General features: G+C 38.3%; 1 long non-coding RNA gene across 2 annotated transcripts in view; it reads left to right on the top strand.

Annotated features, from left to right (window-relative positions):
- Window positions 1-17,462, top strand: part of LOC103279348 (uncharacterized) — a 52,718-nt gene that overhangs the window by 9,665 nt on the left and 25,591 nt on the right. The window contains exons 2-3 of one of the 2 annotated variants that reach the window (XR_506720.3): window positions 13,795-13,931; window positions 14,145-14,242. This is a non-coding gene — a long non-coding RNA (uncharacterized LOC103279348). The remainder of the gene's footprint in view (window positions 1-13,794; window positions 13,932-14,144; window positions 14,243-17,462) is intronic. The other variant, XR_506719.3, reaches the window with a different exon arrangement.

Here is a 17,462-nt window from a genome sequence, read left to right on the forward strand (position 1 = left end):
AGCTGGAATGGCGACCAACCTCGTGGGTCTCTCATCTCTAGGGCCATAAACATTCCAAAGGCTAAATTGGGGAAGTTACGTCAAAGCCCTAGGAGAGATCATATTTCTAAAGCATCAAAGGGTGGGCTGACCTAAATAGGACGGGAAGCAGGAAACAATGGTGAATCCTATCTAGGCATGCTTTGGAAACGGGGAAAGGATTCCCTCAATCTAACTCTATCATCTATCTGACTACATTTAGACTTGAGTAGTCCAGGGTGATTCCCAACAACTATGTGGAAATGGATTTACTGTGATGAAAGGTGCAGTCTAACACTGGTAGCTGGCAATACATACCTAAATTAAATACATTAGAGTCTCATTTATCCAACATAAACGGACCAGCAGAACGTTGGATAAGCAAATATGGTGGATAATAAGGAGGGATTAATGAAAAGCCTATTAAACATCAAATTACATTTTGATTTTACAAATTAAGCACCAAAACATCATGTTTTACAACAAATTTGACAGAAAAAGCAGTTCAAAACACATCAATCTTTTGTAGTAATTACTGTATTTATGAATTTAGCAACAAAACATCGCAATGTATTATTGAAAAGATTGACTACAAAAACATTGACTACTAAAAGGCAGACTGTGTTCGATAATCCAGAATGTTGGATAAGCGAATGTTAGATAAGTGAGACTCTACTGTAGTCCCAACTACAATAGATAGATTAAATACTGTCAATAATGATAATAATACTTTATTTATAACCCATCCTATCTCCCAGGAGGGATGCAAACATGGACTGAAATTGGGCTTCATTATTGTAACTATTACAAATGCTTACAATCCGCTTTGGCTGATATATGAGCTGCACCCCTTCCTTGATTTGGAGGACCTGAAGATGGTAATGCGCACACGTGTAACCTCAAGGTTGGACTTCTGCAATGCACTCTACATTGGGCTATCTTTGTACCAACTTCGAAAACTTCAGCTGGTTCAAAATATGGCAGCGAGATTGGTTATGGGAACATACAATCCGTAAAATCCATCCTGCATACTTAGGTCCTTTGCGGGGCAATTACTCTAACTAGCCAAAACCCAACTGGCAACCACTACCTAGAGGACCTTTTCATCAGCCACTCAATGACCATGGAACAACCTGCCAGTAGAGCTCTGATAACTGAATCAGCTGTTGGAATTTAAGATACAAGTGAAGACCTATCTCTTCTGGCAGGACTACCCAGTTTTAATGATGAATTTTAAATCACTGTATGCCTAATCTTTGTTTTGTGTATTTTAATATGTATTTTATGGAAATATGTTTTAATATATGTATTTTATGGAATGTTATAAAATGATTATGCATTTGTTTATGTTTTAGTAATGCTGTAACCCACCTCGAACCAAGAGAAGAGGCAGGCAAAAATAAATCTATTACAGTGTTCCCTCACTTATTACTGGGGTTACGTTCCAGGACCACCCACAAAAAGTGAAAATCCGTGAAGTAGGGACGCTATATTTGTGTTGTTTACAATCTCACTGGCAAGTAGCGTCTCTGTCCCCTTCTCGCCTCTCAAGAACGTGCATGCGCGCTTGAGGCGAAAACAAAGCTGCTTCAGCCTCCTTTTCTCTCCCTTCAGCTTCTCCTTCCTTCCTTCCTTCCTTCCTTACTTACTTACTTACTTACTTACTTAGGTTTCTCCTTAGAAAGGAAGCAGAAAGAGGGATTTATAATAATATTTTATTATTTATAATATTTTAGTATTTATTTAAAAACTGCGAAATAGCGACTCCACAAAAAGCGAACCACAAATTAGCGAGGGAACGCTGTATTATTACTATTATTATTATTATTATTATTATTATTATTATTATTATTACTATTATTATTATTGCTACTGCTACTACTACTACTACAATAATGGAGATTGAAACATTGTGCCAGCCTAAACTAGAAAAGAGGTCCTACAGCACTGCCTTTTGAGATATTATCCAGGAAGGATCAAGAATGACCATAACACAATGCATTCTAATCCTACCCTAGATAACTGATCATGAAGGATATCGTAGTAATTGAAAGCTGTGCTGCGACATACATCAATCATTCAGGTGAACCAATGTTGGACTCCTCTGCAAGCTAGTGAAATTCTATCTTACTCCTTTCTCCTGCATCACTCCAAATCTGCTTCCAATATTCTTCCCCAGAGTAACTTTTATATGTATAGATGGAAAAGGGTGCCTATTCCAGGAATGATGTCCATTCTGGATGCCAGGGGGCAGCAGTGGATTTCAGAAATTGATTATGTCCAAGACCCTGTGGCCTAAATTCTATTAATCCCAACTAGAGTAAATACAGAGTGAACAGTTAGAATTTACCTTGATGCTGACTAAGGCCCCTTCTATACTGTCATATAATCTAGATTGTCAAAGCATATAATCCACATTATCTTATTTGAACTGGATTATATGAGTCTACATTGCCACATAATACAGTTCAAAGAAGATAATCTGGATTTTGTATAGCAGTGTAGAACGGGCCTCTGGCAGATTCAGAGGGTCTATTATAATTGGGATTAATAGGGAGGATTCTAGCCTGCATCTGGTTAACTATACTGCTAAAATATCCATTAAAGAAAAATCTAGGCCTTGAAGACTTAACACTATCATAAATTCATAATTATTTAAGGTGCTTCTGATACAAATAGTAAGGAAAATTGGATACACTTGATTGCTTTGTAATTTATTATTAAACATTTGAATGCTTTTCATGGCACATTGCCTCAATTTCTGATGCAGCAGATATATGGCATATTTTGTGAATATGATTTTTCTGTTTTATATTAACTGGCATTAAGCACATTTCTTACGCCTTCTTAAGGTGTCAAATTCATAGTTACCCAGGAGTAATCTGAACTTATTTTTGAGAAGATGCTCATCAATTTTCATGCTTCTAAAGTCATTTGTTGAGATTTGCCTATTGTTTTTGTCAAAAAAAGAGAAAAAGACAAATCTAAAATCATCATAAAGGAAGGGAATTGTAAGAATCCCTATTAAACGTCTTAGTGGTTTTATGAATACACCAAAGGGAACATTTTGCAAATTCACATTTAAAATTATTCTCCTGTGTTTTCCCTCAGCTTTGAAATTTGCCTTCTTCAGCAAACGACGTCTTTCACAAACTTCTTATGAGGACACATTGATTTTTCTGTAAATCCTAACCTTAGGTCATGTTTTATCAAAATATTTTTTTAATCTGCCCATTTTGTGAAAATATTTCACCATTTTCCATTTCTATTTCCCTACTGCTGCTTTGGATCCCCAAAGCCAGGGTTTGGTGGAAAGAAGGCATCTAGTGGTGTCTTTGACATTGACTGGTTTATTTTATCATGAACTTTCATGTTCCACTAGTTCAGATGCACAGATCACAGTCTAGGTATCTGGAAGTGGGATCAGAATGTACTAGGATACAAAAAGATATAAACGGTGACCCTGGCTTCAAATAATAATGTTAAGATGGTCTGCAGTAGAGATGTGTAAATGTAATAAATCTGCTTACCAAAAGCACAGATTGCTTGAACTCAGCTATTCTAAGGAGAACATTTAAAGTAAAATGATAGTCATAAGAACTATCATTTTACTATATTCATATGTATAGGATGTCGAGAAAACATTACCTCTGCCTCTACAATCAGACTGGCATTTGTTAATACATCCCAATTCAGCTGCTTCTCTTTGCAAACTTTCTGTGAATTTTATTTGTTTCAGAACTGCTAGTTTTAAGTCAGAGTATAGTTACATGAAGAGTCAAATGCTCTGCAAATGCTTTGTTTGAGTATTGTTAAATTTGTGTCCATTTATCCTCTTGAATAAAGACTGTCCTCTTCGTCCAACGCCATCCTGCTGACGTAGGATGGTATCCAAGGAAATAATAATAATAATAATAATAATAATAATAATAATAATAATAAAAACAACTTTATTCTTATATTCCACCCCCATCTCCCCGAAGGGAGCTGGGATGACTTACATATGGCACAAAATGCCTAAAACAAAGCATAAAATAAACACACAGTACAATACAAGAGCCCCGGTGGCGAAGTGTGTTAAAGCACTGAGCTGCTGAACTTGCAGACCGAAAGGTCCCAGGTTCAAACCCCGGGAGCGGAGTGAGTGACCGCTGTTAGCGCCAGCTTCTGCTAAACTAGCAGTTCGAAAACATGCCAATGTGAGTAGATCAATAGGTACCGCTCCGGTGGGAAGGTAACGGCGCTCCATGCAGTCATGCCGGCCACATGAACTTGGAGGTGTCTACGGACAACGCCGGCTCTTCGGCTTAGAAATGGAGATGAGCACCAACCCCCAGAGTCAGACATGACTCAATTTAACGCCAGGGGAAACCTTTACCTTTACAATACAAGAAAATAAAAACTACAGCATATAAAACAATTTAAATCTCAGAACAATGCCCAATGACCTATGGCGACAACTACTGTAAGACATGGCCAAACTGTAAATAAGACAAGGGAGTGGGGTAGTGCTAAGGAACAGCGCATTGTGCCATTGATTGCAGACCATAGGGCTAGACATTCTTAAAGGCTTGTTTAAATATCCAGATCTTCAGAACCCTATGGAAGGAGAACAGTGTGGGGGCCTGCCTAATCTCCCTTGGGAGGGCATTCCAAAGCTGGGGGGCCACCACCAAGAAGGCCCTCTCCCTCGTCCTCCCAACCGCACTTGGCCAGGTACATGGAGTGGGGGGAGAGATGCGGTCACGAAGATAGAAAGGGCCTGAACCATTTAGGGTTTTATAGGTAATAACTTGCACTTTAAATTGAGACCAGAAACTTATTGGCAGCCAATGGAGCTGTTTTAATAGGGGCATTGTGTGTTCCATATAGCCAGCTCCAATTAGAAGTCTGGCTGCCGATCTTTGCACCAATTGCAGTTTCCTAGCTGTCTTCAAATACAGCCTAATGTAGAGTGCATTACAGTAATCCAATTTTGTAACTAATGTAACTAAGGCATGGACCATTGCGGCCAGATCTGACTTCTCAATGTACGGTCACAGCTGGTGTGCAAGTTTTAACTGTGCAAAGGTCCACCCAGCCACAGCCAACACCTGAGCTTCAAGTGTCAGTGCTGAATCCAGGAGGACCCCCAGACTGCGGACCTGTGTCCTCAGGAGGAGTATGACCTCATTGAGCACAGGTATCCATCCTATACCCCAACCGGCCTCGTGACTGACCAGGAGGCCCATTGTCTTGTCTGGATTAAGCTTCAGCTTGTTAGCCCTCATTACAGTTTATCACAGCTGCCGGGGGGGGGGGGGGGGTTCCTTGAAATTAGATGGAAAGGATGAGTAGAATTGTGTATCATCTGACAATAATAATAATAATAATAATAATAATAATAATAATAATTGTTACATTATTATTACCTGTGACATTATTACCAGAATAGAAGTGAGGATAGAATTGGAATAGCAAGATTTTGTCCCTGTATTTCAATCCATGTTATGAGTCCTGTTGTGGGTTCTATTATATGTTCATCCAAAATCAGAAGGCTAGAATTTGCTTTTCCTTTCATATGACCATTTCAGTTGTGGAAGACCGAAGGGAAATAACACTAGAGCGCATTTCATTGTAAAAGATGATACAATGGGCCCTGGATATCCACTTGGGTTTGGTTTCGGGACCTCCAGCGGATACCAAAATCTGTGGATACAATCCCTTTATATACAATTGCATAGTAAAATGGTGTCCCGTATGTGAAATGGCAAAATCAAGGCTTACTTTTTGAATTTAAAAAAGTATTTTTTAAAATACTTTTGGGTAGTAGAATCTGTAGATACAGAAGGCTGAGAGAATACGATAAATTTATCTCAGAGATTTGGGTTCATATAAGGTAGTTACTGTTAGGGGATGATGGGAAGCAGAGTGGATTCTAAAAATCATCATTTTGGTCTTACTGCCCCCTTTCTTTCGCAGGCTGACTTCTCTTGCGGAGAAACAGCACTGGCCAACAGAATTCCAGCAGCCGGAGGTTCAGTTGTAAATTTAACTGTTGTTAAATTTTATTTACATATTTACAGTTATATTTCCTGGCTTCGGAGCATAGCATTCATTGTCCATCTCCAGCGAAATGTTCAAGCCGAACACCACAGATAAGATAAGACACACATTCCTCTGTCCAGAGAAAGTTCCAACCCTCAAAGGCAGGAAATCAAGCCTGATAGGTCATAACAATCACAACAGACGGTCAGTCCAAACTAGCCTGCTGTTAACTATTTCATTATTGAAAATACACACTCTTGCTCATCAGCAGTAAACACTTGATTTACATTTTATATAAATATAACCATACTCCAACAGTTACTATGTATGGATTTCTTACTTGGAAATGGTCTAAAATATCCAAATTCATTTCAAATAGATCATGTCCAATAATAACATTGATCGTGACAGTTTTGTCAACATATCATCAGACTTGTATTTATTCCTGCCAAACTTGAAAACATCAGCTTGTTGACAGTAGAAACTTAATTCTGGAGAGCACAGTTCTGAAACAGAAAATGTGAGTTGAAAAATTGTGGTTGAATTTTTACTAGCACACATTTAAAGCAATATTTGGCTGTAGAAATTATACAATGGAAATACATGGATAATATATATGACTGCATTTGTTACAGATGTCATATTTTCTGCTTTTACTCCTACCCCCCAATCACAACTTTTTGATTTCTGTATTTATGTGGGTTTCATTACTCAAATAAGGAACACAAATATTCTGTGTCAGAAGCTTGCATGTTAAAAATACTGGTGTTGTGTACTTTTAATAGAAAAAATCATTAATTATAAAAGCATTCATGCTTTATATAGAACATATATTTTGTTTTGTTTAGACAAAATTCCAGACTTTTCTGGAAGTGTCTGGCATTGCGTGCTCAGTGGAAAGGAAATTCCTTATTTGTATTAATCCAGGTTACTGTTAATAGATTTTGGGAAATCTCAAATAAAGTTTTCCTTTATTAAGACTGTGCTTTGGGGTATGTGGCCCAAGGAAACACAGAGTTTGTACATCAATTTGAGTAGAAAAAACAAATATATTTGAGAAAAACTGAGTGGCATTCATTATACAGATACACATATGGTGAGAGCTACTGATTGTTTTGGACTTTGCTATAAGTCTGATCAACATATCCTTTTTATAGGCACTTAAATACCTTGCACACTCTCCCCACATCTTATTTTTTATTAAGTAATAGCTACATTAAAAACAGAATTCCAAAATCAGAAACAATTCAAAATCTAAAATCATGCATATGTGTGGCTGTAATTGCAACACCTTTTCAATCTAATGGATCAATGTACACAAAACTATTTAAAAATATTATATAAAAATGTTCAGGTTATGTGTATATAATGTATGTATGACATAAATGCAGTTTTTGTTTAGACAATCGACCTCATCAGATGGGCTGATTTGCCTGTCATACACCACTTGCTCTCTACTTTCAACACGGAGCCCATTAAATGATGCACAAAGGTTACGTGCCAAAAGAGGAGAGCAAGCGGCATACATTCCACCATGGTGCTTTAGGAGCAATGGGGGGAAGCCGGATAGCGATGCTTCCTCCCAAAGGGCTGGGGGTCAAGGTAAGGCAGATAATGTAGGGCATAGAGCAATGGTCCTTTGTGATGAGATTCTTGGTTCCTATTCCTAATATCTTTGTTCTGTGTATTTTAATATGTATTATAGAAATATGTTTTGATATGTGTATTTCCTAGAATGTTTTTAGATTATTGTGTTTGTTTTAGTGATGTTGTAACCTGCTTCGAGCCACTAGGAGAAGTGGGTGAGAAATATAATAATAATAATAATAATAATAATAATAATAATAATAATAATAATAATAATAATAATAATAAGATACTATATTTCATTATGGATATATATGCAAATCAGATATTCAAAAATAAAAAAATTAAACAGAATAACATTTATAACAAGCACAAATTACAAGCTACAAAATAGGTAATGCAAAAGTTAAACACAAAACTTACCGCACATTCCACTATACTGAAGAATGAATAAAATTAAAAGGAGCATTACTTCCAACTATTTTCCTGCACATTGTGGGTTTTGACGAGTCAATACCATCGGTTTTAAAAATGCTAACATAACAGTAACTGCTATACAATCCAGTATCTGATCCCAGATTATTTGCTTTGAACTTGATTATATGAGTCTACACTGCCATATAATACTGTTCAAAGCAGAAAATCTAGGATCAGAAACTGAATTATATGGCAGTGTAGAAGGGGCTTAGGAAAATCAGTCAATTTGTATCCTTCTCTAATAAGTGTTTTTTCAGTTTTCATATTATATTTTTCTTGGGTTCAAATTACAGGAAAGGAGATTCCACCTGAGCATTAGGAAGAACTTCCTGACTGTGAGAGCTGTTCAGCAGTGGAACTCTTTGCCTCGGAGTGTAGTGAGGTTCCTTCTTTGAAGGCATTTAAACATAGGTTGTTGGCTATCTGTCAGGGATACTTTGAATTTGCTTTTCCTGCAAGGCAGGGGGTTAGACTAGATGGACTATGTCGTCTCTTCCAACTCTATAATTCGGTGATTCTCTAACGTATCTTAATTATTTTTCACTACCAGCTGTTTCTTTTCTGTTAAACACTTTTTGCACTGAGATCCATAATGGTATATTCTGGTATAACCTAGGTTTGAATCCAATCTATGCTCTCAAAACTGCACATTTCACTTAGTGACTGTTAGTATCTACATTAACTTTAATCTTATCATTCCATAAGTATCCATGCCATCCAATGGGTGGCATGAATGCCGTGCACATTCAGAATGTTTACTGTTATTAGCAGAATTTTATTAAAGTATAGCTATCTTGATAATAATATAACTGGTATCTCACTGTATGCATCTGCATACATCTTAAGATCTTCAGGGGAGGGGCTTTGTTTCTGTTCCACCTCCACCACAGGAAAGTTAATGAGGAAATAGGAGAATCTTTTCAGGCACAGCTCCTTCATTGTGGGACTTTCTGTCACAGGAGGTTAGATTGTGCTCTCTTTTCACTGGCAAAAAAGAGATTTCTTATTTAAATAGGATTTTGATCTTTCACTGAGGGCACTTCCAAACAAGACTAAGATCTGTGCCAAAGTGGGTTTGGTGCAGATTTCAGTCCCCATGCAGTCACCCTGAAACCCCCCAGTTTACCCTTAAAAGTAAAGTTAAAAGTACCTGGCCACCATAAGTTCCCTCTTAGTGCAAGGAAATGATACACCGGGGTGGGGATGAGGCCTCGGGTGCCCTCTCTGTGTTTTGGGCTCCAGGAGCCTGAAAAACTAAGATGACTTGGTTTGTTCTGAATTAATTCGGTTTTACCGGAGATGTCCTTTGGATACGTTCCTGGGACATGGGTCTGTCTGGATGGGCCCTGACTGTGGCAAAGGGGTTTTAATATGGTTTGATGTAATATAAATCTTACGCTTTATGTGTAATGTAGACTGTTTTAAATTTAGTTGCCCCCCTGTATCTATACATTCTTCATCCTTACATTCAGTCATCCACATCTTGAAAATATTAAACAGTAAAAGTTTGGTAAGGGACACCATTTTATTATGTCATAACAAGACTTGAACATCCATGGATTTGGATATCCCCATGGGTCCTGGAACCAAACCTCAGCGGATACCAGGAACTCACTGTCTTTGAGCAGGATTATCTATTTACAATATTTTGTAAACACATTTTGTTTTAACTGTGTTTTGTTTTAGCCTTATTCTATAAGCCACTTTGGGACTCATATTGGGTGAAAGATGTGATATAAATAAATACATAAATATCTAAACAATACTGAAATTAATTCAATATGGGTGAGGAATGTAATGATATCCATTATGCGCACAAAAGAAAAAGAAATATTCCAGGGCTATTGTGTGTCCTCTGGGCTGTATGGCCATGTTCCAAAAACATTGGCCATACAGCCCAGAAAACACAACAACCCTGTGATTCCAGCCATGAAAGCCTTTGACAACACAAAAAATATTCCCTCTCTTGACAACGATATGATAGAACCTGACTTAAAAAAATAATAAAGATATCCTTCTACATAAATGGCGGCAGGCAAATTTAGTCTCAAAGGATGAACATCTACTTTACTTAGAAGTAAGCTGTATGGAGCTCTGTATGATTTCTTTTTGTGTTAGCTAGGATAGGTTGATCTCAAAAGAAAAAGATATGGAGAGTGTCAACAGGTTGACATATAATGGGAGGAAGAATATTCCATGTGATTTGTAATTAGCATTATTTAGATATCCATCATTTTTTTTTAAAGTTCCATTAAGTTTAGAACATTCCCAATGAACCAATGTCTTCAAATCCTCGCTGTCTGGCAGATTACTCAATATTAGACAGGGCATATGTTTGCCTCATGTTGGAGAAGAGCTAAAACTTGTGTTTTAAATTATATGAAGATTAGTCTTAACTCTCCATGTGATTATCCATATTCTAGCATTCAAAGCAGATGTTGGCTGTGTTTTCAGTAAAAGGAAACTCCATTCAGCTGGTGAGTTCAAAATGGCTGGACTATCTATCAAGAAAAATGTGTATTTTGGAGACACTAATGATCCATTCTTTCTTTCAGCTTGTCTATGAAAAATCTTGCTTTTGTGTGCTTGTGATGTCATCCAGCTTTCCCATTTCTGACTGATGAAATCAGTGATTAATTCTCCAGATATATGCAGTCTTCTTCCCTGTTTCCTTCTGCCATCTCATCTTAAATTGAAAGATGGCCATAACATGTGCCAAACAGAAGAAGAGTTGCATGCAAATCTTTGTATGATTATATCCAGACTCATGATACAACTTTAAGTGCCATGTCTCCATCTTGCAGAATGCTGGGAATTGTAGTTTGATGTGGCACTCAGAGTTTCCCACTACAGTAAGGTAGTGCCCTCATTCCCCTGATCTTCAGCATTAGATTATTTTACTGGACTACAAACCTCAACATTCTATAGGATGGACACATGACAGCCAAAAAGGTTATCAAATTGCTATAACTGAAGTGTGGATAGTGGATACACCCTATGATAGTTAGTTTCTGCTTCTGAGTGTTTTTCACAGAATAAGGCAAAGGGAAGGGAAAAGCCTAGGCATAGGAACTGCCAAAACAAGGAAATTAGGGAAAAGCTAGTTGGACAGTAGGAGAATATCTGAAAGGCAAATTACAACAGTCTAGGAGCCATTCTATTCTTACTGGGGAGAATGCTGTGGGGAAAGAGTGAGTGTTGGGTCTAGCATACCCAACCCCCCCCCTCCCCCCCCCCCCCCCCCCCCCGTCTACAATACCTGGTACTGATATCAGAAAATCAACAGTTGGTTTCCATGGCTGCAATACAAAGGTCTGGATGGAAGCATTTCCTTTTTTTTGGAAATCTTTTTTTGAAAAAACTTGCATAATCCCGGGACATCCTCCATGAGCTATATCAATGCATAGTACTATAGTGGGCCCTTAGTGTCCCCTAGGATTTGGTTATATGACCTCCTGTGGATACCAAAATCCTTGAAAGTTGAAGTCCCATTATACACAATGTTGAGGTGAAATGGTGGCTCTTATATAAAATGGCAAAATCAAGCTTTGATTTTTGGATTTTTTTGGGGAGGGGAATGTTTTCAAGCTGTGCATAATCTATAGATAAATAGGGCCAATTGTATTGTTTTTGTTTTTAAACATGAAAGCATAATGAATCTGATCCCTTTAGACTATGAGACAATTTGGGATTTCTCTCTCTTTCTTGGTGTCTTTCTCCAGTTGTTCTCATGATGATAGTAGGAAGATTGTTGCTTTTGAGCCTTGTGGCGTGAGGTTTGTGGAGTGTTGCTTGTAATGTGATGCTAAGAATGATGTGCCATTAGTAAAGAAGACAAAATGCAGGAGAGCCATTTTTCAATTGGATATACATTCTAGCCAGTGTTCCTTTACTGATGTGGGAAATGCGGAAACCAATTTAAATGTCACTTCTCAAAGTGGCCTTTGTCTTTAACAGTCATGTTCTTTGGAAGGTACATTGAACCTGTCAAGTTAAAAGGCTGCTAAAAGGATTAAAAAAATACTCTTTCTTGGCAACAAGGTGAAGGTGTTACAATGAAAAAACACGGGAGACACAGCTGAACACTGCTCTTACTAACTTTAGAACAATGCCTTAAATTCACATCTCTTCAATGCCACACTGTTATTTTGGTATAAGGAAGGGAGATCCTTCCAAAATTAGAAAAAGAAAAGAAATGGAATTGAAATTAGTGGAGGAGGGGAAGCACATTTGAGCAAAGAATATGAAGTACATGTTCTTTCCCAATCATATGTTCTCCAGATATTTTGGACTACATTTCCCTGTATTCCTAATTAATGGCCATGCAGGGTGAAATTTTGAAGGTCAATATCCAAAGCATCCCAAGGCTATCCGGTTGGGTATATGGGGTAATTAGGAACCTATTGCAAGATTCCTGCATATACAGGAATACCTCAGTTAACAAAGCCTCTGAAAAAAACCTACTTTTTACCCAGCCTTTTTATGCCCGGCCACCTTCCTTTTCCTCCCTATCCTCTGTCTATCCTTTTTTTTTTTTTTAGCCGTCTACATCAGCTATCATCAGCATGTTAAAATGCAAATCATAAAAAAGTGGAGGCTTGTGAAAAATTATCCTTGGGCACATTTTAGAGAACACATTCAAGTGTTCTCTAGAGGGGTCAATGTGTGCTTGCATACATATGCAAAATTTACTTATTATCTGACTTGGTTATTTTATTTCACATGTGCATATTGTTGGCTTTGAATAAAAAAATTGCCAAAACAGATTGCATTTCGGACAAATTTGGTAATTTGTTGATGCAAATCGCAGAAATAAAACACAGGAAGCCCCCCCCCCCTCGAATTCAAACGGAGCAAAACAAGGCCCCACAAAATTCCAGAAAAGTTTGTTAGTTTCATTATTATATCTGGGCCATTTTTTTCCAAGTTGAAGCAAGCAATCTCTCCATGGGGGTAATGGGGCTGCACACAGCCATACTTACTGCATTACATGCTCTTCCTCAGCCAATGACAGGGCTGGTTTTCCTTTCCTCTTCCCCTGTTGTGGAGTTGTTTTTGGACTTCAAGTTCCATAAATTCCTGTCATGCTGCATCTGTTTTTCCCCTGCAAGCTGTCTCCTCCTCTCAATAGGAGGGAGTGAATTAAAAAATAATAATAATCCAAAAAAACCCCAAAATACCAGTGCATGAGAAAAATGTTCTGAAACTTAAGCGGAATGATACCCTAAACTTGTTTTCTTGTTGTCCAGAAATTCAAGAAGATCCCTCCTGTATTTTTTTTTAATGTAGAAGGCTGAGTCACCAGAGAGAGGGGTTCTTTGCCAGGGCCTTGGTAAAGATGGTTGGAGCCCAACTATCTTTACCAAAGCCCTGGCAAAGAACTCCTTCCCCTAGTGATGCAGCCATCTGTCAGGACTGTCTTGATTGTGTGTTTCTGCATAGACTGCCTTTGTGGTCCATTCCAACTCTATGATTCCATGATTCTGGTTCAGTGAGACCGATTGTACTGTGAGGCCTTCTTAGAACCTTATAGTATATGGACCACATAAAGCAGATGGAAAAGACAGGGTGTTTGTGGTGAGCCTTGACTTATCTCTGAATTTTATGGAGACTCTAGGTTGCATTATTGACTTATTTTATTCTCTTGCATTTGAAATAGCTCTTCCACATTTTACTTTACTGCAGAAAGTTTGTCAAAGAGAGAGAGAGACTAAAAATGGAATCACTAAAATTTGGGTTCCAATTACTGATGCAAGGAAACTCATCACCCCATACCAGATCTGGAAACACCTGGAGAAGAAGTGGCTTTCTAAGACCAGACAGTAAGTTTATTGCTCATGTGTTATGCAGCATTAGAATTGTGATCAGAATCAATATTATTGTACTTTCACCAGGTGTACTTCAGGAACAGATGTGCTATAGATATATTTGTATAATGCAAGTGAGAAGGAAAGGGACAGTTCAAGAGAACTGTCTAACTACCTCATCAGATGAGCCAATTTGCCTATCATATGCTGCTCCCCCTCAATTTTCAGCATGGAGCCCTTCACAGGACACACAGGAACTTCTGGTCAGGCTGCGTGCCGAAAAGGGAGAAAAAGCAACACACGTAACCATTGTGGCAACACAGGAGGTAAGGTGGGTGATGCGGGGAGTGGAGTGGGGCAAATCCATGGACCTTTTTGATGAGGTTGTTAGAGAATAAAAAGCAATAGCAATAGATTTCCCTGCTCTAGATCCTGCAACTAGTACAAAACAAATAACATCTATGTGTGCCTCTCTCTCTTTATCTCTGTGAACATTTCTAATAGCAACAATAACATGTAATGTTTCCAGTTAAAATTTGAAAATTCAATATGCCAGCACAGTTACAAATCTGAACTCATGAAGATTTCAGATGTCTGAAGTAAACATTACATGGGAGAGCAGAAGGGATCTAGCCATGTGCATCTACTGGAGCAAACCAAACCAACAGAAGCGTTGTGACTAACACATTTCCTTTGGTGTAAGCTTTGACAGACTGCAGCATTCTGTTCTGCAACTGATGAAGGTTTTTGCAGCCCCAAAAAAACTAATATCAAATAAAACTTGCTGATCTCTAAGATACCACTGGCTATATTTCTAGTAGCCTTTCTGACAAAAATCCAAGAAAGGATTATTTTTATTTTACTTAATAGCAAACTCAAGGTAGCTGAGATCTAGCGCTTGCAATCCCTCCCCAACCACCATGTGGTGGTCATAGTCCTTGCTAGAAGCTACAACCAGGTACAGTAGAATTTGTCCATGGTAAAGAGAACTATGGACAGACAGAACATAGTGGGCAATTTAATGTGCATATATTCATTTTTCAATGTAACAGAATATCTTTGAATCTGGTGAGAGTTGTAACAAAAATGGCTAAATCATTTTGGCAAAGCTTAAATTGATAATTGCTTGCGCCAAGAATCTGGTCTTTGATGTCAAAATGTGCAGCCTTTGGCAAAATGGCATGAGTTCAGATAACTTTTAGCGAAATAGACAGGTAGACGTGAAGCTAAGACCAGACTGTTCTTGCCACAGCCTGATTTCATTTAGCATTGTTAAATGTATGGAATTTTGTATTCTCATAGAAAAAAATAACTAGAAAAGTATAGAACACTGTCTTCAAAGGATATAAATCTCTTAGGAACTTGGATCCAGTGCAATAAATGGTTTTCTATGCCATTTTTCCTGCAATACCACATGGTATTTCATATAGGCTAAACTGGCCAGTTTCTATGCACAATGATGGAGCTGTTTTGAAAAGGTACAGAATCAATCTGAACAAATTTTGCTATAAAATGCAATTTTCCAAGCCCCGTACTGAAGTGATTTTGTTAGAAAAAATTAGTCCCCAAAGTCATGGAAAATGAGATGTGGCTCCATTGGGAAATATATCTACATGGTAGATCTACATAGTTCTGTTCAACATTGTTATTAATGATTTAGATTAAGGGTTAGAAGACATTATCATCAAGTTTGCAGATAACATCAAATTGGGAGGGATAGCCAATACTCCAGAAGAAAGGAGCAGAATTCAAAACGATCTTAACAGATTAGAGAGATGGGCCAAAACTAACAAAATGAAGTTCAACAGAGACAAATGCAATATACTCCACAAAGGGCCCTCCCAGACATTACCCTTATTCCAGGAGCTCCCACAGCAATCAGGAGGGTGACCAGATGCTGTTCCCTGTAAACCCAGCAGCAATCGCTACAAATGGCAAAAAACATGAGATTTCCAGGTGCAGGAATATTGCGGTTTTTAGCTGAATATCTGGATCTTCGCATGTCTGTATGTCCCTGCAATCAGAAATCACAGAATCTTTTTATCTGGGTTTGTTCCTGGGTTTTAGATGTTTGTTCCTGATTAGTCAGTCCCTAAAAAAAAGGTGACACTTGAGTAGAAGGCAAAAACTTTGTCCTGGGAAGAGGAACTTCATCTTTCACCTGCTTAATGAAGTTTGCAGCAGAAAAATGAAGTTTCTGGGGTGCAACAAGTACTTTCACATTAAGTAGTACACAATGAAACAGGAACAGACACTTTCAAACTAGGAACAGATTGTCATCATTACTATAATTAGTCATCTTGTTGTATGGCCATCTGGGTAGACAGTTTTTGTGGTGTGCTTGTGCCAGGGAACAACAGGATGATGTTGCCAGGTTATACATGTTGGTTCCACCTTGAGTGTATACTGACAACATGGGTACAGTTTAGTAAATGGCAAAAGCATACTGCTGGCTGTTGGGACATGGATGTGCTGGAGAGGAATGTAAATACTGAGAGCCAAGGTCATGCAGGTGGCTAATAGAAACAGCCATTTATAACCCAGGAATAGCACCCAATTGTTCCATGCCACAAGTACACAACCCAATCTGTCTGGACAGATGGTCAAGCAGCCAGGCTCTAAAAAGTGTCGATAATGACGAAGTTCTGTTCCTGGCTTGAAAATGTGTGTCCCTGTTTCCATATTCAGCAGTGGAACTCTCTGCCCCCGGAGTGTGGTGGAGGCTCCTTCTTTGGAGGCTTTTAAAACAAATTCTCTGGAAATTCCCCAGAATGGTACCTTACCTTGCCCTCACCCAAAGGAAATTATCATAATTCTCTCACAATGAATGTGCGTTAGAACCTTTAGGTCCTCTTTGTCTGTTTTACCAGATATTAGCTGGTCTAGCCAGTGAGTGATCCCTTTCCCAGATCTCTGTATCGGACCCCTATGGAGAAACCTATTGAGATGGCCAACACTTTGAAGCACCGTATTGTTTATCATTTTCCACCATTATCCACAACGAAGCTGAAGATATGGGGACCCAGCCCAGCCCATTATCACCAGCCAAACCTAATTCCTTTCTGATCACAACCCTCTCAGGAGCGGATCAATAAATGGACTAACACTTCAAATACTCTAATGACAACTTATACGATTTCCCACCACCACAAAGAGCCATTGGATGGAGTCCTGAGCCACTCAGGATGAAGATTCTAGCAAGACAGTTTCTGAACCAATCAGGAGCTGGCACAGGTTTCTTGAAAACCTGTCAATTGAAATAAAAGTGCTCTGTATTTGCAATTGCAGAATGTCAGTACTGTGGAGTGCTTTCTCTGCTGACATTCTCTCTGGCTAGTGAGATTTTGCCTTCCACCTGTCTGTGTCTCATTCAGTCTACTGGAGAGCTTGACATACTGGGCCTTCAGAAGCTGAAATCACAATTGGATAAATTTTGATAGTTTTGATCTGTACATAATATTTTAATCCTATCCAACCATGTGTTTCCACCTATAACTCATTTTTCCATTTTCTAAACAAACTCTACAATTGTAAATGGAGACAAAT

Source organism: Anolis carolinensis, chromosome 2 (genome assembly GCF_035594765.1).
Source record: "Anolis carolinensis isolate JA03-04 chromosome 2, rAnoCar3.1.pri, whole genome shotgun sequence".
Taxonomy (NCBI): Eukaryota; Metazoa; Chordata; class Lepidosauria; order Squamata; family Dactyloidae; genus Anolis; species Anolis carolinensis.